At 42.3% G+C, this 26,576-nt stretch overlaps 1 pseudogene; it reads left to right on the plus strand.

The window, feature by feature from the left end:
• Nucleotides 1–12,643: 12,643 nt before the first annotated feature.
• LOC103265035 lies at nucleotides 12,644–20,940 on the plus strand (annotated as a pseudogene).
• The last annotated feature ends 5,636 nt before the right edge of the window (nucleotides 20,941–26,576 follow it).

Raw genomic sequence — 26,576 nt, forward strand, 5'->3', positions numbered from 1 at the left:
GGGGTTAGGTGCTGTGGCCTTTGGCACCCACCCCTTCTCCAAAGGTAAAAGAGAAAAACTGTAGGCTGGGGTCTGGTGCCATGGCCTTTGGCACCTGCCCCTTCTCCGAAGGTAAAAGAGAAAGACTGAAAGTCAGAGCTAGGCGCCACGGCCGTAGACGCCTGCCCATCCTTCCCTAATTAAGGCGAAGGGACTCACAGAACAGATTACAAGAAGCAAGAGTAGTAAGGAAGGCAGAAATTGGAGTTGTAGCAGGAATAGGAGAGGACAAAGGAAGTGAAAACCCTTATTTTATTTACATTTTTCTCCGGTCTATTCCTTTGATTCAACAGGATTCATGCCACCCGTCTCAGTCTTTGGGTTAGCCAATACCAGACAGGTCTTTCCTCTCTACAACTTGAACAGGTCCTTTTATTCCCTGTCTGTTCCTTCCAGGTCCCTTTAAGGGATCACATCCTATTTGTAGCATTTGCGCTGACACCTTATCATCTGGACTATACAGAAGCATGCCCATTTGAGCAAGAGTATCACGTCCCCAAAGTGTAATGGGGATGGAAGGAATGATGTAGGGACAAAAGGTTCCTGAAGTTTCGTTATCTGTCCAATTTAATATTTGAGAACTTTTGACTACAGAGGGCACTCAACCAATACCAATGAGTCCTGATGGGGCTACTTGTGTTGGCCAGGAAGACGGCCAGTCTTTTCCAGCAATACAAGAAACATCAGCCCCTGTATCTAGTAGACCTTTAATTTTAACTCCCTGAATATATAAATCTTTTAGAGGTCTGGAGTTAGTAATTTCCTTGGGTAAGGTTAGTTGACTGTCAAATGACTCATATATTCCTTTTCCTAACAACATATTGCTAGAAACATGAAACTGATTTGGAGCCCTCTGCTGGTTAACAGCCCTCTGGATCCTTACCTGATCTTCAAATTCAGTTTTCTATAGTAAATAGGCTCCTCCTGATAAACAGTGTTTAGCAAATTGTCGCCAATCTTGTGGTGTCATCCACCGAGTGGCAAATTGTTCCATAATAGTAATAGTATAAGGAGCCGTAGGACCATACTGAGTACAAGCCTCTTTAAGTTCCTTAATCAATTTATATGGTAGCAGCTCCCAATGAGGTGCCTCGTTTACTGTGCCTTCTTCCATAAAAATTACTGGAAAGCAGGAAGACAAGGTAAAATCTCTCTCTTTCTCAGACTTTTTTCTGGCTCCCTGCATACCTACATTAGCCGGAGACACATACCCAGGTGTGAATTTTGGTGTTTTCACCTTATTTCTAGTAAAGGGTATGGGAGGAGGTACCTTGGCAACATTACCAGGAGTTTTTTGCTTATGATAGCCAATCACTTCCTCCTCCAATTCCATCTCCTCCTCAGGGAAAAATTCATCGTCTAAAGGAGGTGCCGAGGCTATGACCAGCAGGGGAATGTCTTTATTTTTGGCCAGAATTTTAGAGCCATCGTGCTGTGGACTTAAAGCATCTCAGATAATATTCCATAAAGCTAAGGCATACAAAATGCAGAAGGCAAGCCAATTGGTTCCTCTATCAGACAATATGTTCAAAATACTAGTAGACATGATCCTTTCTTTAGATTCACTCTGGCCCATGATTCTATCACAGCTCTTGAACTTCTCACCCTTCCTTGCTCTGCCTGTCTCTACAGAGGGGTCCGTGGCACCCTGAGTGAGGTCCTATCCATACCCAAAAAGAAAATCAAAGCTTACCTTGAGGCCCCTGTTCGGGCACCACTTGCCGGAGACCAGCTGCAGCCGTGTTCAGGGTACCCCAATGGTGGAGATGGTGTTGGCGATTGGGGGGAAGAAGAGAGAAAGAAAGAGACTGGACTCCAGTCTAGTGCAGAAGCGAATGAGTGTTATTGGGAATTACAATGGGTCTTTTATACAGAAAGTAAGATGTGGGAGGGGCATCCCCCACCCACCAGAAACCTTAATCCATGAAAACTTAATCAATGATTGCCTTTAAACCCTTTTCATATGATAATCTTAAAATCCCATAACAAAGTATAACCTAATCTGTGACTGACATATTCTATCTTGAAGCCCAAACTTCACCTGTATTCAATCTACTTGTAGTAGATTCCTACCATGCTCTACAACTCTAAAATAAAATAAAATATTTTTAAAAATTTAACACACTTGTATTTCCAATAATTCCTAAAATATATAACATTATAACTATCATTTTGTTAAAAAAAGCTTCATACATCAAATAATAAATTTTAAAAATTCAAATGGAATGATAAAAATACACCATATCAACATCTTAATCTGTAGTGAAAGCATTGCTGAAAGGGATATTAATATCTTTAAATGCTAATAGTAGGAAAGAGAAAGGATTTAAGAACAAATACTCTCAAGAAGCAAGGAAAATTGCAATAAAGTCAAATTATATAAGAAAATGAAACAAGAAAGAGTAGAAACAACAACAAAAGACATACAATAGAGAAGATTAACAAACTTAAAAGGAGGTTATTTAAGAAGATCAATATATTTAAAAAACACACAAAGTGGTCACAGAAGAAAAGAAAGAAGATATAAATCACTAGTATCAGGAATAAGAGGGTTTACCAATGCCCATCCTGCCAAAAAGATAATAGAGAATAGTATAAATTAGCTTATGCCAACATATTTTAGATAAAATAGCCAAATTGTTGAAATACCTGAAACTTATACAAGAAAAGGCAAAGAACTTGAATTCTCTATATCTGTTCAATAAGTTTAATTTCTACCTTAACAATGTTATTTGTGTGCCCCTTTCAAATTCATTTGTTGAAATTCTAACCCCTAATGTGATCACATTTTCTTTCAACAAAATGACTATCTTCTAAAACTATATTCTACAATTTACACCTTCAATAAATCCTAAGATCATTTAAGAACAAATACTCTCAAGAAGCAAGGAAAATTGCAGTAAAGTCAAATTATATAAGAAAATGAAACAAAAAAGAGTAGAAACAACAACAAAAGACATACAATAGAGAAGATTAACAAACTTAAAAGGAAGTTATTTAAGAAGATCAATATATTTAAAAAACACATAAAGTGGTCACAGAAGAAAAGAAAGAAGATATAAATCACTAGTATCAGGAATAAGAGGGTTTACCAATGCCCATCCTACCAAAAAGATAATAGAGAATAGTATAAATTAGCTTATGCCAACATATTTTAGATAAAATAGCCAAATTGTTGAAATACCTAAAACTTATACAAGAAAAGGCAAAGAGCTTGAATTCTCTATATCTGTTCAATAAGTTTAATTTCTACCTTAACAATGTTATTTGTGGGCCCCTTTCAAATTCATGTGTTGAAATTCTAACCCCCAGTACCTTAGAATGTGACTATATTTGTAGATAAAGTCTATAAAGAGATAATTAAGCCAATGAGGGCATTTGATGGGCCCTAATCCAATCTGACTGCTAAAAGATAAAAGTTGGATGTAGAGAGAGGTACCAAGGATATGTACACAATCATAGAGAAAAGACCATGTGAAAATACAACCAAAGGACAGCCTCTGCAAACCAAGGAAAAAGGCCTCAGGATAAATCAAATCTGCACATACTTTGATCTTGGACTTCTAGCTATCAGAACTATGAGAAAAAATTACTGTTATTTAAACCACCCAGTCTGTGGTATGCTGTTATGACAGCTCTAGCAAATGAAGACAAAATAAATCCTAGAAAGGCAACTACAAGACTACTTGGCTTCACTGATAAATCATACAAAACATTTCAGAAAAAACTAATAGCCGGGCTCGGTGGCTCAGCCTATAATCCCACGCCTTGGGAGGCTGAGGTGAGTAGATTGCCTGAGCCCGAGGGTTCGAGACCCGCCTGGGCAACTTGGCGAGACCGCATCTCTACAATAAATCAAAATGAGCCGGGCATTTTAGCGCGCCTGTAGTTCCAACTACTTGGAAGGCTGAGGCGGTAGAATCACCGGAGCCCAGCAGGTCAAGGCTGCCATGGCCGGGAGCAGCCACTGCACTCCAGTCTGGGCGACAGAGTGAGACTCCAACTCAAATATATATATATATATATATTGCCAATTTGGTACAAATTTTTTCAGAAACTTGTAGAGGAAGAAACACTTTCAAATAATTGTATGGGATGAGCATTAACACAAGATAAAAGCATTATGAAAAACAAACTATACAGCATTTCCTTCATAAATCATAAACATGGATACAAAAATTCTTAGCAAAATATTGTTAAATTATAATTCAGCAATTTATTTAAAAATACACATCATGACAAGGTGAGTGTATCCCTGGTATGCAAGGTTTATTTAACATTTGAAAATTAATTATTGTTCATCATCACAGAAAAAAGGAAAAAATCATGATTCTTTCAAGAGAAATTAGAAAATACATTTAAAAAAATTCAATTCTTATTTACTAAAAAAAGTTGTGAAACTGGATAATAAGTATAGAAGAGAACATTCACAAACTGATAAAGATTGCCTTAGCAAAAGACCTGAATAGACAGTCTTCAAAAGAAGATACACAAAGGCTAACAGGATATGAAAGGTGTTCAACATCACTAACCATCAGGGAAATACAACATCACTAATCATCAGGAAAAATTTGTGAGGATATGGAGAAAAAGAAACCATGGTACACTGTTGATGAGGAGGTAAGTTAGGATAACTAGTATGAAAAACAGTTTTGATTTATTGTAGAGACAAGGTCTCACCAGGTTGCCCAGGCTGGTCTTGAACCCCTGAGCTAAGGCAATCTTCTTGCCTTGGCCTCCCAAAGTGCTGGGATTATAGGCATGAGCTGCCACACCTAGCCAGGACAGTTAATTTTTAATAGAGGAACCAAGACAATTCAATTGGAAAAATAATATATTTTGAATAAATTGTGTTCAGACAAGTCGATATCTGTATGGGGTAAAAAACAAAACAAAACAATCCTTACCTCACTCCTCACATAAAATTAACTTGAACTGAATCACTGGGCTAAATATAGAGCTAAACTTGTTAAACTCCTAGAAGAAAACATAGAAAATTTTCTTTTCCGTTGGTGTTAGTAACTACTTTTTTTTTTGTTCGAACATAAAAATCAAACAAAAAAAGGAAAAGAAAGAGAAAATTGTATCTTATGAAAATAAAAACTAAAACATTTGAATAGAGACCTTACATTAGAAGACATACAAATTGCCAGAGTATATATAAGATGACATTCATAACATTACTCACCTGAGAAACACAAAATTACAGTGAGATACTATGTCACACCATTATAATGGCCCAAATGAAAAACATTAGCAATATCAAATACTGGCCAGAATGTGAACCAACTGGAACTGCCATTTATTAATGATGGTGCTGCAGATCTGTAAATGCTTTAGAAAAGCATTTGGTAGTTTCATAAAAAGTTACATATACAACACATAACACCATCATTCTATGCATAGGTACCTACCCCAAATAATTGATAGCGTATGTCTGCCCAAAGATTGTACATAAATATTTATGGCAGTTGCATTTACAAAAGTTCAAAACTAGAAAAAAGTTTCCACCTGCAATGAGTAAACTATATTTAATACATTTTTCTAATGGAATACTAATCCTCAGCAATGAAGGAAATAAACTACTGACATATCCAGCAGTATAGATTAATCTTAAAATCATTGTACTGTGGAAAAGAAACCAACGATATGACAGTACATTATGTATGATTTCAATTATATTAATGCAAAATAAGCTACAATAAAAAAGCAAATCAATGCTTGCTTGCAGTCAGAGTTGAAGAGAGAAGTAAAAGGCAAAAGGGCTTGGGAAATACTTGAGGTGATAGAAATAATTCTGTATTAGACATAAGTAGTATCTATAATTGTCAAGACTCACTAAATTGCACACTTTAAAGATATATGTGAATTATTCTTCAAAAAAGTTGATATTGAGCAAAATAAGCATTTGTTCTTATTTAGTAAGATATATAATTAAATATTTTAAATTATGCCTTTATTTTTAACTGAATGAGGAAGAGTATGGCAGAAACTGGTTAGATGCTCATCAATCTATTTCCTTTCTCCCAACCTAAATAAAACTATAATGCCCACATTTCTTTAAATTAGTTTGGGGTCTTGTGACTGGTTTCTTGTTTAAAGAAAGAAAGTAGCAGTGATTAAGAACTCATTTAAACTTTTGTTAAAACCCAAATAATTTGTATATGAATGTCCAGGTTCTAACCTGGATCCCTTGATTTTCCTTTTGAAGTCATCTCTACAACTGCTTTTTCTCTCTTTTTTTTCTTTTCCTTTTTTTTCCCCTTGTACCCTGTGGCACCCAGGTTGGAGTGCAGGGGCATGATCAAAGCTCACCATAGCCTCAACCTCCTGGGCTCAAGTGATTCTTCTTCCTCAGCCTCCTGAGTAGCTGGGACTACAGGCATGCACCACCAAACCCAGTTAATTTTTTGATTTTTTTGTAGAGACAGAATTTTGCTATTCTGCCCAGACTGGTCTCAAACAATCTTCTCGCCTTGGCTTCCCAAAGTGCTGGGATTACTTGCACAAACCACTATGTCTGGCTGCACATGTTTTATTTTTAACATTTTCCTAGGGATACTCAAACTCTCCTTGGGGACTCAGTCTTACTTGCAGAGGATTCCTTCTCCAAAATATATTCAGGTTTTCTTTGCAGTTTCCTGATTAAAACAAAGCTCTGAGGACCTTGTACCACCCAAATCATAGTACAGAACAGACAAAATGTGGCTCCCTTCTTGACCTAAGGCCAGGTTTTGCTTGTTGACTTCCTTATTTGTAAGTTTCTGATTTTGTTAGGTTAAAACATATAACCTACACATTTAATAAACTTTCATTATTATATTATGAGAAAAATGTAAAGTATAAATCCATTCTAAGGAAAGAAATAGAAAATAAATATTACCCTTAACTAATATGACACCTTCTTCTTTAAACAGTGTTCATGAATACAATTATTGAGCAGAATGAGCTTAAATTTTTTTTATTTACAGCACCCTCCCAAATCCTGAAATTGCAAAAATATTATATATTATTATTTTAATTGTTGATTTTAAAAATTGTGTTAGAAGACCGGAAATGACCATTAATAATCTCTACTGTAACATAGTATGGTGATGGGAACAAAATGATGACCACTCTTTCAGTTATACATTAAGACAAAACAAAAAAATAGATGCCAGAGGTCTCATAAAAATAGAATCCAAAATTCTTGTATATAGGCTATAGCCTTGGACTATGCAAATTTAGATTATCTACTGCAAATTCTAATAATTAACTTTTATTGAGTTTTCAGTATGTACTAGATACTGTTCTAAATAACTTATAAAACATATGATGTTCCAAAGCAAATACATGAAGTGGCCATACATTTTTACTGAGAATACCGAGGTACAGAAAAAATAAGAAATTTACCTAAGGTCTCATAGAATATATCCATTTATGGGCTAAAAATTAAAGCTGTCTGACTACTATTCCAACTTCCATTATAGAAATATGTACATTGACAAAATGGGTATCTGGCATTTTAAATCACTTTTCAGAAAAGAACAGTATATGCTATCAACAATAAATTAACTAGAAACTAAATAAGTCAGAGGACTCCACTTTCTAGAGGAAATAATACAGTGAGTCCTCAGCCACATGATGAGCACTGTGGTTTTTCCTATGCATTGAATGAGGCAGGATAGTGGGCATATCCTCCCCAACACAAGTCAAGTAGAATAGACTCTGGAAAAAATGTCCCAGAGGCCATGACAAGCCTGGCTTCTTAAACCTCTGTTGGCAGCTGGTCACATTTCAGATCTACATGCTCCTCTAGTGTGGTGCGCATAGAGTGGCACTTGGTGAAGACGTTCTAAGGGATGCCTAATGAGTATCCTGAAATTTAGGAAAAAATGTAAACACAGTTCCTACTGCCTGCCCAATAAACCTGAACGTTTTCTTTAACCACAGAAATAATGTAAAATAAATCACATGTTCTGCTACCTTAAAGATATTTTACAGAAGAAATAGGGGCAAAATGTAGAAAATAAACAAGGTGAGTATCATTATGTCTAATCTTCCCAAATGTTCCCAGGGGAATTTCCTCCAGTAAGTCCTTATTGCTTAAATAGTCCCTTATGAAAAAGTTCAAATAAACTATTGCGCTATGCACATTTCCTAGGGGCAGTCAGATGCTTGTCTGTGTGCTATAAGTGCAGTTGAGAATGTGTCTCCGGTTGCTAGATTTCTCTTCAGGTCTTGAGTAAGAATTCAACTATATCAGTATTGAAGTCACTTTGACATATTCCTTCCAGAAATTTAATTTGTGTGCAAGTAAATCACATAACACTTAAAGATATTATTAGATGTGAATGATTTTATATTATGATTGCTATTTATGTCAGGAAAGTTTTCTAAAAAAATACCAGATGTGATTAAACTCTCCAAGGGAAATCAATGTTACTTCTTAGTCTATCATAGAATAAAATGTCAAACAAAAGATGATAAGGAAACAAATGGTCTCAGATGTTATAGTTGGCATAATGGAACATTGAGGTTTTATCTATGCAAACAGATTACTTCAAATTGGAGCTTAAAATTCTGATTTAATTTGCCCTGTCTAGAGGCAGAGTGAAGTGGCTTTTAATATTCAATGATCTATAAAAAGGATGACATAAAGCTTCTCTTTTTTACTCTGTCTCCTAGGTATAAATCAATAATTTTCCTTTAGGTGCTTTCTGACTTTCAAAACAAAATTCTTTAGCCTGGCTTTGTGCCATATGTACGCCCAATTTAAAAAAAAAAAACAAGCCACAAAACTTTGTTCAGATAAAGTGGTACTATCACCCATTTCCCCTGATGCTTAGTGTATCTAAAATAAGTTCCCCCCCCCACTGAATATTCTATCAGCCTACCTGAAGAACAATACAAATAATCTTCATTACTTAAAATTACAGCAGTTTTTGACTGACCACATGCAGAAAATTAAAACAGGACTGACCACCATTTACAAAAATCAACTCTAAATGGATCAAAGACCTAAAGGTAAAACTTCAAGCTATAAGAACCTTAGAAAACTCTGGAGATACCCTTACAGAAATAGTAATAGGCAATCAATTCCTGATCAAAACCCCAAATGTCCATGCCATAAGAGATAAAATTAACAAGTGGAACCTCATCAAACTGAAAAACTTCTGCAAAGCCAAAGAAATAATAAAGAGAATAGAGAAAAAGCCTACAGAAAGGGAAAAAAAAAAAATTTGCCAACCGTATACCTGACAAAGGTCAACATCCAGCATCTGCAAGGAACTCAAAAGTGCTGAAAAGAAAAAAAAGAAAAACAAAAAAAAAAAAAACAAGCAGCCCCATTACAAAGTGGCCAAAATATACGAATAGATACTTTTCAAAAGAAGACATACGAGCAGCCAACAAATACATGAAAAAATACTCAGCCTCTCTAATCATCAAAGAAATGTACACCTCACTCCAATCAGGATGGCCATAATCGATAACTCAAAAAACAACAGATACTGGAAAAGGTGTGGGAAAAGGGAACACTTCTACACTGTTGGTGAGAGAGTAAACTAGTCAAGCTGTGGAAAACAGTGTCGTGATTCCTAAAAGTTCTAAAAATAGACCTGCCACAGAACCCAACAATCCCCCTTCTGGGAATATACCTGCAGGAACTCAAATCATTCTATTTAAAAGATATCTTCACAAATTTGTTTAATGAAGCATTATTCATGATAGCAAAAACATGGCACCAACCATGCTGCCCATTGAAAGTGGACTGGATTTTTAAAAATGTAGTATGTATACACAGTGGAGTATTACACAGCCATAAAGAAAGACACAGCAACTTGGATGGATTTAGAGTCTATAATACTCAGTGATCTATCACATAAACAAAGAACTGAGTGCCACATGTTCTCACTTATAAGCAGATCCTGAAAATTTATCATCATACTGTAAGAAAGGAATTGGCAGTAGCAAGAAACTGCCAGGGGAGAGAGGGAAGAGCACACAACATCAATAAGGGTATCTGGTCTCAAACCAGGCAAAACGGGGACCAAGGAGGGCCCAAATTTTATCTGTACAATGATCTCTTGTATACCTAATACCAAATTGTACCCCATATTTTTAAAATAAAAAAAATTAAAAATAAAATAAATTTACAGCAGTTTGAATATTGTAAACAATTTGGGCAAATAATTTTGGATTCTCTCACTAAATTTATATTACCTTTTTTTTAAAGAAAAATAATTGTTAGGCTCAGGGAGAAGCAGCACTCACCTTCCCCCATCCGCCCCTCCACCCACCGATCCCCTATGCACCCCTCCACCCCAAACTCATAACCACATACCAGCTTCCTGAAACCTGCCGGCAGCTGCTGAGAAGGGCCAGACAGAAACTTTCCAGCCAACGCTGGATGCGGCGCTTTGTCTCCCCGCTTCACTGCCACCCCCAACACCCTCCCTGAATACAGCACCCTTAAAAACCCAAGCCTGACCCTCCTTGGGTGCGACTCCCCTGGCCCATCTTTCCGGACCATGAGACCTGCCCCGGGAGTTTCTCCCCCAATAAATGCTTGGTTTATACCGGCCCTTTGTCCTGTGTCTCTTTAGGTATCTCCAAACGTTACATCTTGGTGCCAAAACCCAGGAGGTGACTGAGCCACACAGGCCTCACCTCCCGGGTCAGGGGCCTCCCGTTCAGATGCCTCCGGCCTGAACTGCGAATCTCCGACCCACTCCTCCACTCAAACTTTCGAAAGGTGAGTTCCTCCCATGCCAGTCTCTCTTGTCCCTCTGGGCCTTCCTATCAGAAGTCACAGCTGTGCTAGGGAAAGCCCTTCGTTCTGGTCAGTGATCAATCCTGGGGACGCCCTGTTTATCCTGACCTTCACTCTGCCCAGCCGGTCTTTGCCTGAATTGGGATGCCTTTTCAGACTCAGGTCCCGGAAGTTTAGATCGATATGGGTAACTAACCCTCCAAATCTAATTCTAAGACGCCTCTGGGCTGTCTTCTCGGTAATCTCGACAAATTGGGATTAACCCGGACATTTGACACAAACACCTAGTCCATTTCTGTACTGTGGCCTTGCCTCAGTATAAACTGGATAATGGGTCCGAATGGCCCCCCAAGGGAACTTTTGATTTTAACATCCTCAATGACTTGGATGACTTCTGCAAACGCAGTGGAAAATGGTCGGAGATTCCTTATGTTCAGGCCTTCTGGTTCCTGCGCTCCCATCCTTCCCTGTGTCAGTATTGTTCTACAACCCAAATCCTGCTGGCAAAGGGAAGCCCCCTTCCCCTTCCCCTTCCCCTTCCTCTGCCCCAGCCTCCCCACCCAGGTACAACAAGCCTCTCCCACCTGATCCAGAGCCTTCCCCCCTCATAGATCTTCTGGAAGACTCAGCTGCGCCAACCCCTCGCCCTCCAAATCCTCCTTCCCCTTCCAACCCACCTCCATGCAACCCGCTCTCTCTCTATCCTCATCTTCCTCCTTCACCTTCCGACTCTCCCCTTCCGCCGCTCTCTCTCCCCTGTCCAGTCAGTGCACATATCCGCTCACATTACACGGACCATCCTCCCCACCCCCTTACTCCTATGCCCATTTGTCCTCTCCAATAGGTCACGGGCCCAGATGGCATTGTGTGAGTATGCGTCCCTTTTTCCTTGGCCGACTTCTCTGCCAGTGAAAAATGGGATCATTTTCTGCCAACCCTATACAGCCTTTGCCCAAGAATTCTGTTACCTCACTCAGGCTTATGATCTGACATGGCATGATGTTCATGTTATCTCTACTTCCACCCTCACTCCCGACGAACGAGATCACATCATGGCCGCTGCTCGGGAGTACGCAGATAAAGTCCATCTAACGGGCAAAATGCAGCCAGTGGGGGCCAAGGCCGTCCCAGCAACTGACCCCAATTGGGATTACCAAGCCGGCCATATAGGACGTAGACGTAGAAATCACACGATACGCTGCATTCAGGCAGGACTTAATGTGACATCTCAAAAGGTAGTGAATTATGATAAGCTTAGGGAAATAACCCAAGGACCAAATGAAAACCTGGCTATTTTTCTAAACCGCCTCACCGAGGCTATGACTCTCCACACCCGCCTCAGTCCAGACGATCCTGCCGGGGCTACTCTTCTAGCTACCCATTTCATTACCCAATCCATCCCTGATATTCGCAGAAAGCTAAAGAAGGCACAGGATGGACCTCAAACCCTTGTCCATGACCTGGTAAACATGGCCTTTAAGGTTTTTAATGTCCACGAGGAAGATGCAGAAACCGCTAGGCAGCAGCGCCTCTAGCAGGCCGCTAAAGCACAAGCCCGCACCCTGGTTGCAGCCCTGTGGCCAATGAAACAGGGTACGGGGGTCTCTCGATGTCCAAAGACGGGTAACAAAGCTCCCCTGGGAACCTGTTTCAAGTGTGGCCAGGAGGGCCACTGGGCCAAGCAGTGCTCTAACCCATGTCCGCCGAGTAAGCCATGCCCTATCTGCAAACAAAAGGGCCATTGGAAGTCGGGTTGTACTTGGCCTGGCCAAGCCCTGTGCCTCCACACCGGGGTGTGGCTGAGCCGCCTGCTCCGCTCCATGAGCTGCTTGGACTGTCGGAAAGCTGAGGATGCCCGGAGGCGAAGACCCCACTTACCCTCGCCAAGCCCAGGATCTTACTCCAGGTAACGGGTAAGTCAATCTCATTCCTCATGGACACGGGCGTTACCTATTCAGTTCTGCCTTCCTTTTTGGGGACTCCTTCCTAGGTCTCAGTCGTTGGTATCGACGGCCAGCCTTCTGCCCCCCTTCAAACCTCGCCTTTACCTTGTTCTCTCAGTGATTGGATGTTTAGTCACTCCTTCCTTATTGTCCTGTCCTGCTCCGTTCCGTTGCTCGGCAGGGATATCCTCTGAAAACTGGGGGCCACTTTAACGCTGTCGGTTCAATCGGCGGCCCCACTCCTTGCCAATATTGCTCTAGTCTCTGTTTTTCCCAGCTCAAACCTGACGCCTCCCCTCCCACCCCACCTAGTCAACCCCGATGTGTGAAACATTTCCACCCCAGTCATAGCCCAACACCACACCCTGGTTCACATAATTTTAAAAAAACCCTCTAACTTCCCTTCTAGACCTCAGTTCCCCATTTCAGCCACACATTGTAAGGGCCTTAAACCCATCATCACTCGCTTGCTTTCTCAGGGCCTCCTCATACCTGTTAACTCTCCATGCAACACCCCCATCCTTCAGGTCCATAAGCCCTCTGGAGACTACCGCTTGGTCCAGGACCTCTGTCGCATTAATAAGGCGGTGGTCCCTCTCCACCCAATGGTTCCTAATGCCTACACTGTTTTATCTCGGATACCGCCTGGGACAACACATTTCACTATCATTGACCTCAAGGACGCTTTCTTTACTATCCCCCTACACCCATACTCTTACCCCCTTTTTGCTTTCACCTGGGAGGACCCGGACACGGAACAGGCACAACAACTTACATGGACGGTCTTGCCACAGGGCTTCCGGGACAGCCCCCACCTCTTTGGCCAGGCTTTTCGCGGCTGACCTAGCTGATTGCCCTCTCCAACCTAGCCACCTCATCCAGTACGTGAATGATCTCTTACTTTGCAGCCCATCTGAGGAGCTGTCCCCCACACACACAGCCGCCCTTCTCAATTTCCTGGCCTCTAGGGGATACTGGGTGTCCCACAGAAAGCCCAGCTCCCACAACCTGAAGTCGTCTTCTACCTTGGCGTCTGCCTTACTCCCACCACTAAGGCCCTGACAACGAACCGCCTCCACGCTATACGGCAGCTGACACCCCCAGAAAATGGTAACCAAATCTTGTCCTTTTTGGGCTTTATGGGGTACTTCAGGCAATGGATCCCTAACTTCGCCCTGTTAGCCAAACCTCTGTATACGGCTGCCAAACAAATGCCTACGGGGCCCCTCACCTCCTCTGCTGAGGTTCGCAAGGTATTTGTTGCTCTCTGTGACACCCTCCTGTCATCACCACTGCTGTGTCTCCCTAACCCCTCTCAGCCCTTCTGTTTTTCGCAGATAAGCGCCATGAAATAGCTGTGGGGGTCCTAACACACCCAGTGGGCCCCTCCCACTGCCCGGTACCCTACCTCTCCAAACAGCTCAATAGCACTGTTCAGGGGTGGCAACCCTGCCTATGGGCACTAGTGGCGGCCACTGTTCTAACCAAGGAGGCTTTAAAACTTTCCTTACATCACAATATCACTGTCTTCTCCCCTCAAAGAGTCCACGAACTGTTGGGACATCGGGTGCTCTCTCTCCTAGGCCCCTCCAGGATATAGGAGTTCCATTTGTTGTTCCTGGACAACCTGGGGGTAACTCTAAAGCCTTCACCACCCCTTAACCCGGTGTCCCTACTCCCTCTCCCCTCCTCTGATGCAGGGCCTACCCACTCTTGCCCAGAGGTGGTGGAGATCTTGACTCTGCCCAGGGATGGACTCTCAGATCAGTCACTTCAGTCCCCAGACCTCACTCTGTTCGTGAATGGTAGTTCTGTCTGCATTCCGCAAGGCCACCAGCGGGCGGCCTATGTTATAGTCTCTGCTGACTCTGTTCTCGGGGCCCAGCCCCTTCCTCTGGGCACTACCTCCCAAAAAGCGGAGCTTGTTGCTCTTACACGGGCTTTTGAACTATCTAAAGGGCAATGGGTAACCATCTATACTGACTCCCGATATGCCTTCTTCATTGCTCATTCCCATGCCGTCATTTGGAAGGAAAGAGGATATCTTACTAAGGGCACACCCATTACCAATGCCAAACTAATTTCCAAACTACTCCAGGCCCTGCAGAGCCCACGGGAAGTTGCCATTGTCCACTGTCGAGGCCATCAAGCCTCACAGGATCCAGTGGTCAAGGGCAACGCCTGGGCAGACTCTGTCGCTAGGGGACTAACCCAGGTCATGCCTCCATCCCCCTCCTCTTCCTCTCTCCCTCCCTGCAACCCCAGTACCTCCCCAAGGAGCGGCAGTCCCTATTAAATAAGGGGGGCCATGTCACACAGCAGGACTGGATCATGCTGCGCTACCACAAAATCAAGCCTCCCATATTTTGACAGAAGTCCACTGCTCTCTGCACATTGGACCTGAGGCCATGTATAGGTTTCTCTTTCCTATATTCCATCTAACAGATTTAAAAAGGCTTATCTCTCAGGTTCATACTGTGTGCTTAGTCTGTTCTGCCATCACTCTGCAGGGAGGATTGCGCCCCCATATTCCCACTCACCAGATTAGGGGCCACCTCCTAGCCCAGGACTAGCAAATTGACTTCACCCATATGACTGTCTAAAAAAAATTTCGGTATTTGCTCACTCTAGTGGACACCTTTTCAGGCTGGATTGAGGCCTTCCCCACAGCCAAGGAAACGGCTGACGTCATGGCCACAGACCTTCTGGAACACATCATCCCCAGGTTTGGCCTCCCAGCCAACATCCAGATGGACAACGGACTTGCCTTCACCGCCAAAGTTGTCCAGCAGGTGGCTGCTAGCCTGGGAGTTACCTGGAAACTCCACACACCTTACTGCCCACAGTCGTCAGGTAAGGTAGAAAGGGCAAACGGCATTTTAAAAACACACTTCACCAAGCTCACCCTAGAGGTAAAACTCGGCTGGCCTGCCTTCCTCCCACTCACCCTCTCCAGGATAAGGGCGGCTCCAAGGGCTCTGTCAGGTCTCAGCCCTTTTGAACTGCTGTATGGCAGGCCCTTTTTAATCAATCACAACCTACCCTCCTCACCACCTCCGCTTGCTTCCTACTTACCTTACTTGTCTCTACTTAGGCAGTTGCTAAGGGAGCATGCAGAATGAACCCTTCCAACTGTCACTCCTGACAACCCATCAAATCCAGTTTATATGGACCTCCAACAGGGGAATTCAGTTCTACTCAAACAACTGTCCCATCAAGCTCTAACCCCCCAGTGGGTTGGCCCGTTCGCGGTGGTCCTCACCACCCCAACAGCTGCCAAATTACTGGGACATTCCTCCTGATGTCATGTCTCCCATCTCAAATTGGCCCCGGCCACAGAGGTCCCTTAGCAATGTCAACAGGTGGGACCTACCCGTCTTCACCTCAGCTGGGGTCCTGCTACTCACTCTAGTCCTGCTGCCTCTATCACACACAACACCACTGGATGATGGCTACCACTGGCAGTTTTATGTTGAGGAAACAGCTCAGTCTTACAGTAAAGTCATTACTCAGTTTATGGGCACTGGACTGTGCCAGCCAGGCACCAGTCATTATCGACATCTCAATAGGCAGCATGAACTCCATCAGCCTGGGTGCAACCCCAAACCCCGGTCTTCTGTTTCCAATATGAACAAACTAATGCCAAATGTAGCTGGTGGCCTCAGACATATGGGGGTTGTGCAGGAAATTGGTACAACATGCACAAGGTCTACCCTTTCACCCACCTGGGAAAACTAACCCATTTCACCATCTCTGATCCCTGGCACCCCAGGTGGGTGCAGGGAGTTGAGGGAGTTGTTTACAACTTCTGGCTAAACTCAAAACCATCAGGAAAACCCTGCATTTTCCGAACATACCGCCTTGCTTTTCCTCCCCCTAACAAACTTCCCAGCCTTATTGCAGAAGCAGTAACCAACTCCCTCCTGCCAAGTGCCAACTGTCCTTCTCCGTTCTCTTGGCTCCATCTAATACAAGAAGGGATCTCATTATTCAACCACTCTTCAGTTGGGAACGTAAGTAACTGCTTCCTTTGCACCACTCTAAACCACTCCCCTTTAACAGCAGTTCCTGTCACACAATTGTTCAATGCCTCTAGTAGGCCAGTCAACCAGCCTCCTCCTATCCCTGGAGTTCCTTTGTTCTGGCCCCTCAGTAACCTCTCTAATACCTGTTGTGGCAGCTCCTGCACATGCAACATCTCCAGACCTGTGCCATCTACTCTATCTGTCTTTTACTTATGGTTGCACCCTGTCTGTTTAATTTTTTGCAGTCTCGCATGAAGAAAATTTATCACCTCGCAGTCAATCAGCTACTCCTGCACCCCTATCTGTATGCTCCACTTCCCTCTGAGCCACCCCTAAAACTATGCCCCTTTCAGCTTGAAGCAGCCAGATTGAGTCAACGTCCCTTATACCAAAGAGGTTGGAATGTTAGGCTCAGGGAGAAGCAGCACTCACCTTCCCCCATCTGCCCCTCCACCCACCGATCCCCTATGTGCCCCTCCACCTCAAACCCACAACCACATACCAGCTTCCTGGAACCTGCCGGCAGCTGCTGAAAAGGACCAGACAGAAACTTTCTAGCTGATGCCAGACCTTGCCCAGGAGTTTCTCCCCCAATAAATGTTTGGTTTATACCGGTCCTTTGTCCTGTGCCTCTTTCGGTATCTCCAAGCATGACAATAATTATTTAAGATAGTCATGGAGTTGACTAACTTTTTATTAATTGAGTTGTGTATGTCCATCAAATATGTATGATAAATAATTTTATGCATGCTATGTTTGCCTTAAAGCAGAATAACATGCTTTCAAAGATCAATAATTGCTTCTGGATATCCATTTGTGTATGAATGATTATATAATTGATAAAAGATAGCATCAAGTATGTACAAATCTATTAATAAATATGAACACTTTCAGCAGAAAATATAATTCTTATTTTTTTACACCACAGAAGGCCTCTTTTGGTCACTGTGTACCCTGAGGTTGCTCTCAGCCACCAGCCACAGAGGAAGTGGCAGCAGGTGGTCAGAGCCTCGCCAGTAGACTCCAGAAAGCAAGACGGGGGCTGGGGTCATGCAGATCGAGGTCAAGACATCCAAAAAACAATAAAGAAAATAGTGCCTCTGGAGGAGCTTATGAGAGAAGAAGCTGAGCAGAAGTGTTTAAAAGCTGCCCTTCCAGGTTGCTGTGAAGTCCGTATGTTTATTCTTTATGGCTGCAACTGGAATGGATTTGGAGTCTATCATACTCAGTGATCTATCATAGAAACAAAGAACAGAGTACCATATGTTCTACTTATAAGTGGACCTTCAACAATTATCATAATACTATAAGAAAGGGATTGGCAGTAGTGGGAAACTGCTAGAGAAGGGGGTGGGGATGGGATTGGCAGTTGACAGAAACTGCCAGGGGAGGGAGGGGCACACCCCATCAACAAAGGTACCTGCATAATGAACATTTGTATACCTAACCCTGAATTGTACCCCATACCTTAAAAAAGAAAAAAAAAAGCTGTCCTTGAGCTGCAGTATGTTCTAGACACACTGGGGGACTAGGAGATGCAGAGTGACCTGAAGCAGGGACTAAGCAGTGTGCTGATCCTGCCCAAGGAGGAGCTGTCCTTGCTGGATGAGTTCTACAGGCTGGTGGACCAGGAGCAGGACCTAACTTGTGGTTGCATGATCAGCCTGAGTATGCCTTTGTGCACCTGTGGGACTTGCAGGAGGGGAAGGAGTAGGCTATGTGCGGAACAACCTATAAAATTCCCAAGAACATTGTGGAGCATGTTTTCCCCTCTAACTGCTTTGACAGCACTAGCGGCCACCAGAAATGGGCTGTATGTGACGGAGGCGGCCTCACACCCTTTTGTGGATGACCTGGTGACTGATGCTGAACCAGAGTCAGCAGAAGAGTACACAGAACAAAGTGAAGTGCAGTTGATGGAGTATGTAAACAGACAATTTATGGCAGAAACATAGTTCTAAGGAGGTGAGAAGGAGCCGATGGAAGAGTGGACGGTTGAAAAGAGTGAGGTGGTCAATTCCCTCCAGCAGCAGTCTCAGGCCAAGTCCCCTTCCATGCCGGGGCCCCATTCTCTGACTGCGGTGGCTCAGGCAGACCCCCTTGTGAGAAGGCAGCGAGGGCAGGACCTCATGGCACAGATGCAGGGGCCCTGTCGCTTCATACAGGACTCAATGCTGGACATGGAAAATCAGACGCTTGGTCCCACCACCGTCTCTGCGCAGCCCAAGAAACCCTGCCCAGAACATGGACATGCCCCTCTCTGAATCTAGACTTGCTCAGCCTAGTCAAATTCTTGTACAGTCAGAAGCTACACAGGCCCCTGTGGTTTCATCCACAAGTGAGGATCCACAGCACCACAGCCCTTGCACCAGCCCTCTCATACTGCAGAGCAACGACCACAGAAGGAGCCCACTGATAAGATTCAAGCAACAATTATTTTAAAATTGTGGGACACAATTCAGGGTTAGGTATACAAATGTTCATTATGCAGTTACCCTTGTTGATGAGGTGTGCCCCCCTTCAGTTTCCCACTTCTGCCAATCCAGCCCCCACCCCCACCCCCACAGTTTCCCACTACTGCCAATCCCTTTCTTATAGTATTGTAATTGTTCGAGGTCCACTTATGAATGAGAAAATGTGGTAACTTAGTTATTTGTCTCTCTGGTAGATCACTCAGTATTATAGACTCTAAGTCCATCCAAGTTGCTGCAAAGTTCATAATTTTGTCCTTCTTTATGGCTGCATAATATTCCACCAGGCATATGTACCACTTTTTTTAATACATTGGTTCTATGTTTTTGCTATAGTAAACAATACTACAACAAACATGCGTGTGCAGGTTATTTTTTCATAGAGTGATTTGAGTTTCTCCAGGCATATTCCCAGTAGGGAGATTGTGGGGTTTTATGGAAGGTCGATTTTTAGATCTTTTAGGAATCGCCAAACTGTTTTCCACAGAGGTTGTACTAGTTTACTTTCCCACCAACAGTATTGAAGTGATCCCTTTTCCCCATGTCCTCTCCAGCATCTGTTGTTTTTTGAGTTATTGATGATGCCCATTCTGACTGGAGTTAGATGGTATCTCAGTGTGGTTTTTATTTGCATTTTGTGATGACTAGTGAGGCTGAGCATTTTTTCATGTATCTGTTGGCTATTCGTATGTCTTCTTTTGAGATGTGTCTGTACACATCTTTTACCCACTTTGTAATGGAGCTGTTTGTTTGTTTATTTTTGGCACGTTTGAGTTTCTAGTAGATCCTATATGTTAAGCCTTTGTCATATATACAGTTGGCAAATCTGTTTTCCAGTCTATAGGTTGTCTCCTCACTCTCTTGATGGTTTTTTCTTTGGCTTTGTGGAAGCTTGTCAATTTGTTAAAGTCCCACTTATCTATCTTATCTCTTATGGTATAGGCACTTGGGGTTTTGATCAGGAATTGGTTGCCAGTTATAATTTCCATAAGGATGTCTCCTGCATTTCCAGACCAGATGACGGCATCCTCATCTCTTTCTACTGCTTTTCAGCCCCAAGTATTCCAGGCTGAGACGAGCAAGCCTTTGAACAGCCGTGGGATCAATGTTGACACAACTCCATTCCAATCCACAGAGTTGTGTTCAACATGAATGCCCCAGTACCTCTGGTGAATGAACCAGAAAATCTGAAACAGCAAAGTCAATACCAGGACAGTTACAACTAGAGCTTCTCCAGCCAGCCCCACCAGGTGGAACAGACAAAGCTTCAGCAGGAGCAACTACGATAGTGGTTGGCACTTATGACAGGTCCCAGGATCAGCCCTATCAAGTGATTGGAAGCCACCTGCTGTCGCCCCAGGAGAATACGAGATTCCCATGCAGCAGTCTTACAACAATAGCTGCGGTGTGTTCCGTGGTGGTGCCTGTGGTGTCCGAGGCTTGATGAACGGGTACAGCGGCCCTGCCAATGGGCTCAGAGGAGGCTATGAAGACTACTGTCCTTCCTTCTCTGACACTCCAAACAGTGGTTATGCATAGTCCCAGTTCAGCCCTACCTGGGACTACTCTGGCTACCAGTGGGATGGTTATCAGCAGAATTTCAAGCGAGGCTCTGGGCAAAGTGGACACTAGGGGGCCCTATGGGGTCGTGGATGTCCCCAAGACCCAACAAAGGGATGCTGCAAATGATCACTCTGCATGTGAATTAATCTGAATCACAGGATTATGTTTTATCAACAAATACTCACTGTGCTATAATATGTTAACTGAAGAGTTGTTCTCTATTGTTCACCCTTTCAGCAAACTTATGTAAAGTGACTGTTTCATCCCATAAAGACAGGACTACAGTTGTCAGCTTTCTATTACCTGGACATGGAAGGAAACTTTTTACTCTGCATGTTCTATCCTAAGTGTAATCTTGAGCCTTGCACATGAGACTCAGATCCTCACCCTTTCTTAGGAGTAAAATACAACATACCTTTATGGGGTGATGATAATCTCCATAGTTATTTGAATTCACTTGAAAAAAAGATGGACTTTTTTAACATTGGATAAAAATCTACAAATCAATCCTATTCAATGGTAATTGACAAAACTAACTATCTCTCTTGAAAGGAAGAACGGAAGACTCAGAGTGTGGTTTGCCAGAACAACTGCATTCTGCGGCTTTTCCAGCTCAGTTGGAGCATCAGACATTCAGACGTATCCTAGGCGTGTATGGCCCTCCACGTGCAGGGCTGGCCTCCAGCTTTGCCCCCCATTGTTCATCTGGCCAGACAACCGTGGTTAGAAACACATGCAAATTGCTTTTTAGCAGCTGATACTGTATACGACAAAGCCAAAATGCAAAATTGGACTTTGACTGACACTTTCATAAAATATGCAACAAACATGGAGAACATGATCTGGATAGCCACTTCTGCACCTAATGTGAAGCATTTAGATTCTTTCTGAACACTTAACCATTTCCTGGCAACAGTGGCTTTTGTAAGGATTGGCATATCTATCACTCCTTATGACACAACTTTGTCACTAATCCTTGAATCTTGCTGTGTTGTCACCTAATTGGTACAGGTACGGAAGAAATCTCTAACAGATCATCTTAACACTCTTGGTCACTGTTTTTCCTGCATCTTGAAAGTTTTTTTGAAAAGGAAAGATATCAAATGCCTGCTGCTACCACCCTTTAGAATTGCTCTCTTCTGAAAAGCACCAGGAGTCTTTTAGACTGGTTTCCCTGTTTTAGGGAAATGACAGTCAGTAGGTTAGTTCTGATAGTACAAGCAAAATGAATAAAACATGTTCATAAAAGTTGAAAAAAAAATTTTATTTTACTCACTTTTCCCTAAATTATATCTTAATGTAATAGAGCAAAGTTAAATTCAGTCTAACGAAAGTGTTTTGTGAGTAGAAATTATTTTAATAGCAATTTTAAAATATATTTGAAAGAAATGTTTGTTACTCTAGGTGACACTTGAAATTTGATTTCTTCACAGTTTCAATATATATAAGTGGGGTTTTGGAAATTATTGGGTCTGTATAAGAGAAACTCTATTTTTCATATATATGTAAATATTGAAATCATTTTTCATACTAAAGATAATTGTTTTTAGCTCATTTACATCTTCATCAGAGAAAGAAAAACTGATGTTGCAAAGTTTTTTCTGAAAGATTTTTAATAATAATCTAGTTGAATGATTATAACAGTAAATGAAAGAGAAATACTTTGCATTTATGCACTTTTGAAATAAATTTTATTGAATGCTACATGTTTCTGGAAACACTAAGCAAAATTGTGCATTTGATTTTACTATAATGCAATTTAAAGATTTTCTACACCAAACTTTGACCTTGGCTTAACTTTGAAATTTACTCTATATTTATACTCAATTAGTATATATTTCATACATATACATGTGTTTCTTTTTGTTTCTCATTAGAATAAAATTAAAATAGACATTGCATGTAACAATAGATTGTTTTCATAAACTAAATCAATGAATATGGTGAAAGGATGTGAGAAGAAACTGCCTACTGGGATTATTCCTTAGAGCCAGACTGACTCATTAAACTTACTCTGAGATAGAGATGACCAGAAATGCAATTTTTTTGTGCTCAATTATTATTACTAACTTGTAGTACTGAATCCATTACTAGTAAAAAAAAGTGGGGGAGAGGTTGGGGGAAAATAACTTGGAAATGTAGGAATGGTAGAGGAAAAGGACTGGATTTTGCAGTGCTTAGTAGGACCAATGCTATGATTCCTGAGAGCGAAAAATAAGATCAATATGAAAGCTCTTACAATAGTCTATTCCTTCATCTGGACTTACAAGGGTAGAACACAAAACCCCAAAACTATGCCAGGCTCAGTGGCTCAGCCTGTAATCCCACACCTTTGGGAGGCTGAGGTTAGTGGATTGCTTGATCCCACAGGTTCAAGACCCGCCTGGGCAGCGAGACCTCATCTCTACAATAAATCAAAAAATCAGCTGGGCGTGGTAGTGCACACCTGTAATTCCGGCTACTTGAAAGGCTGGCGCCGAAGGATCGCCAGAGCCCAGCAGGTTGAGGCTGCGGTGGCTGGGAGTGGCCACTGCACTCCAGTCTGGGTGACAGAGTGAGACTCCAACTCAAAAAAAAAAACAACAAAAAGACCCCAAAACTTATTATATAAATTATTAATTCTTATATGTTTAAACTTTAATCGTCTTCAAGGTACTCTCCATTTTATGCAGTGCACCTATTAAGACAATTTTTCCAGGACTCAAAACAGTTTTGGAATTCATCAATTTTGCTACCTTTTAGTGTTTTTGACATTTTGTGTTTCACCTCTTCTACACTGGCAATACATTTTCCTTTGAGGACTTTTTTCATCAGGAAATCAAAAAACGTTGCTTGGAGAAGAATCAGATGAATAGGAAGAATGGGACAGAGGGGTGGTGCCATTTTGATCAAAAATAGAAGGTGGGTTGGTTTTAGTGGATGCAGATTCCCTTCTTTGAAGGGATATTGGTTGCTAGGACTGACATAACAAAGTACTACAAAGTACTGTGGCTTAAACAACAGTAAAATATTTCTCACAGTTTTGGAGTCTGAAAATCTGAGATCAAGGTGTTGACGGGATTGTCCCTTCTGAGTCTTCTTTTCTTGGTTGGTAGATGACCGTCTTCTTCCTGTGTCTTCACATGGTCTTCCCTTTGTACATGCACATGCCTGTGTCTTTATTTCCTCTTCTTATAAAGACATCAAATATATGGAACTAAGGCCTACCCTAATAACCTCATTATTAACATAATTACCTCTTTAAACACCTTATCTCCAAAAACATTCACATTCTGAGCTACTAGTAGTTAGGATTTCAACATATGAATTTTAAGGAGGGCACAACCTAGTCCATAACAATAATACTGTGCAGTTTTCAGAGAATGCTTTCACATCCCAATTGTGTGTGCTGACCACAATTACAAATCTTCATGGGCTCCACTGACTGTGATTCATACTCTATTAATTGTGATGCCTCTTTTCCCTGATTTAGGGTTAAATTGGGCCACTCTGAATCATTCCTCTCATGTTTTCAGCTAGTGCTGAAGAGGGTATTTTCTTTCCTTTATGATGATGACACTTTGAGAATGCAAATGCAGAGTTCCCAGAGAAGCTGTTCTTTGCCAAGGAGAGAAAGGCACCTACAGTAATAGAAAATAAAAACTATACACATGCAGATGTGAGTAGGGATGGGAGACACAGAGTCCTGACAGCTTTCTAATCACTAGAAAAGCTCCAGTCTTGCTTTTTTGTATGTGTTTTGATTCTAAGAGCTAAAACATTTTGTTGGATTTTTTGCTTGTTTCTTTTGACTAAATTAATACACAGTGTATAATATCCATTACCAAATATTCAAGGCAGTTTTTCTTCTTTTGAAAAAACTTACTCATGGCAGGACTTTCTGCCACGAATCTTCCTTTTTCCTTCTCTTTTCTCTGCAATAAACTTTGCTTTAAAAAAATTGAAACTTTTTTTCAGTAGGCTAGAAGGATATATTGTATTAATCTCTCACTGGAAGTGAAAACTAGGGCAGGGCCAGTGATGGCATCTGATGCCTTTACATTGTGGGAGACATGACTTCCAAAAGCTCTTACATTATTCCATTCACCTCCAAAGAGAGGCTGCCCTATTTTTGATTCAATTTGAAATATATTTACAGTAAGTCCGCTACATACCAAACATCAATTTGTGAACTTCAAAGATGCAAGTGTGCATTCTTTCAAAGGTGCAAACAGCATCCAGTTGTATGTTAGTTCATGTGTTTGGCATACATTGTCACATACCACTCTACAAGTGGTTATGCTTTTGTGTACTCTACAGTACTGTATCAGCCGGGCTCAGTGGCTCAGCCTGTAATCCTGCGCCTTTGGGAGGCTGAGGTGAGTGGATTGCCTGAGCCTGCAGGTTCAAGACCCGCCTGGGCAGCAAGACCTCATCTCTGCAATAAATCAAAAAATCAGCCAGGCATGGTAGCGCATGCCTGTAATTCTGGCTACTTGGAAGCCTGAGGCAGAAGGATCGCTGGAGCCCAGCAGGTCGAGGCTGTGGTGGCTGGGAGCGGCCACTGCACTCCAGTCTGGGTGACAGAGTGAGACTCCAACTCAAAAAAAAAAAAAAAAAAGTACAGTATCTTTATTTCAAGCCCATGATGTCTGGAAGCAAGCATAAAAGCAGCAGTGATGTTGTTGGTTCTGCTAAGAAATGCCAAACAATAGCAATGAAAACGAAAGTGAAAATAATCGAGAGAATAGAGTGAGGTGAAAAGATGGTAGACGTTGCTTATTCTTATAACTTGAATCATTCAACCATTGGTGTAAGAAGTTTGGCGCCAGTAATGACTCCACACCTGGCCAGGACCAAGAGATTTATTAAAGTGGCTGTTACAAGGGAAAAGGGAAAGGGTCTGTGGAGAGAGAGAGAGGAAGTGGGAGAGAGGCGGGGAGAGAGTTGCAGAGAGGGAGAGAGTGACAGAGTGAGACAGAAAGAGAGACTGAGAGAGAGGAACAGAGACTGAGAGAGAGAAAGAAAGAGAAACCAAGAGAGAGAGTTGTGGGGAGAGGGCTGTATTTATCAGCCCAACAGGGGCCGGGAGGGGCCGTGCTATGCTCCTATTGGAGGAGCTGCATGGGAGTAGGGTGGGGCCAATGCCATATTATGGTCCTATTGGATGCATAACAAGGTTGGCTACTGATTGGAGGCTTGCAAGTTTGAAATTGACTCTCCCGGAAAGGTTTGAAATTGACACGCCTGGGAAGGGTTGAAATTGACGTGGGAAGGTTTGAAATTGGCGCACGGGGAATTGTGCTCACAGAGGCCTGACCCAGGGCCTTTGTTGTCCTGTGTGTCAGTGCCGTTTTGGGAGCCGCCCCTCTGGTTGCTTCCTGCACCTTTCATTCCCAGCTTTTCTGTTTTATGGGGAGGGGCATCATTACTCTTTCTGGCTACTTCATGCTGGTCGGGGGCGTTGTGGGGGTAAGGTGGTGGAAGGGTGCAGAACCAGCCAGAGCAGGGCCCAAAGGTAAGCGCTGAAGGTGTAGATTTCCGCAGGTGAGAGTTCCATGAAGGTTTCTTGTTAGTGTAGAACAGCGACTTGTTCTGGCCAGTCTTCTAATGAGCACGGGGATGGTAGTAACCAGCTGTCCTGGAGCAGACTGTGGAGGTAGACAGAAAACCTGGAAGAGAGCATATCTAAAAGAAAAATTAAGTGCTGATATACTTTTATAACAATTGATATGCTAGAGAGTGAAGTCCAGGTGAACCCTAGAGACTGAATTAAGAACTTGAAGAGTTTGAGTAGCAAAGT

The sequence above is a fragment of the Carlito syrichta genome, unplaced genomic scaffold, assembly GCF_000164805.1.
Source record: "Carlito syrichta isolate Samal-C Ts95f unplaced genomic scaffold, Tarsius_syrichta-2.0.1 Scaffold305807, whole genome shotgun sequence".
Taxonomy (NCBI): Eukaryota; Metazoa; Chordata; class Mammalia; order Primates; family Tarsiidae; genus Carlito; species Carlito syrichta.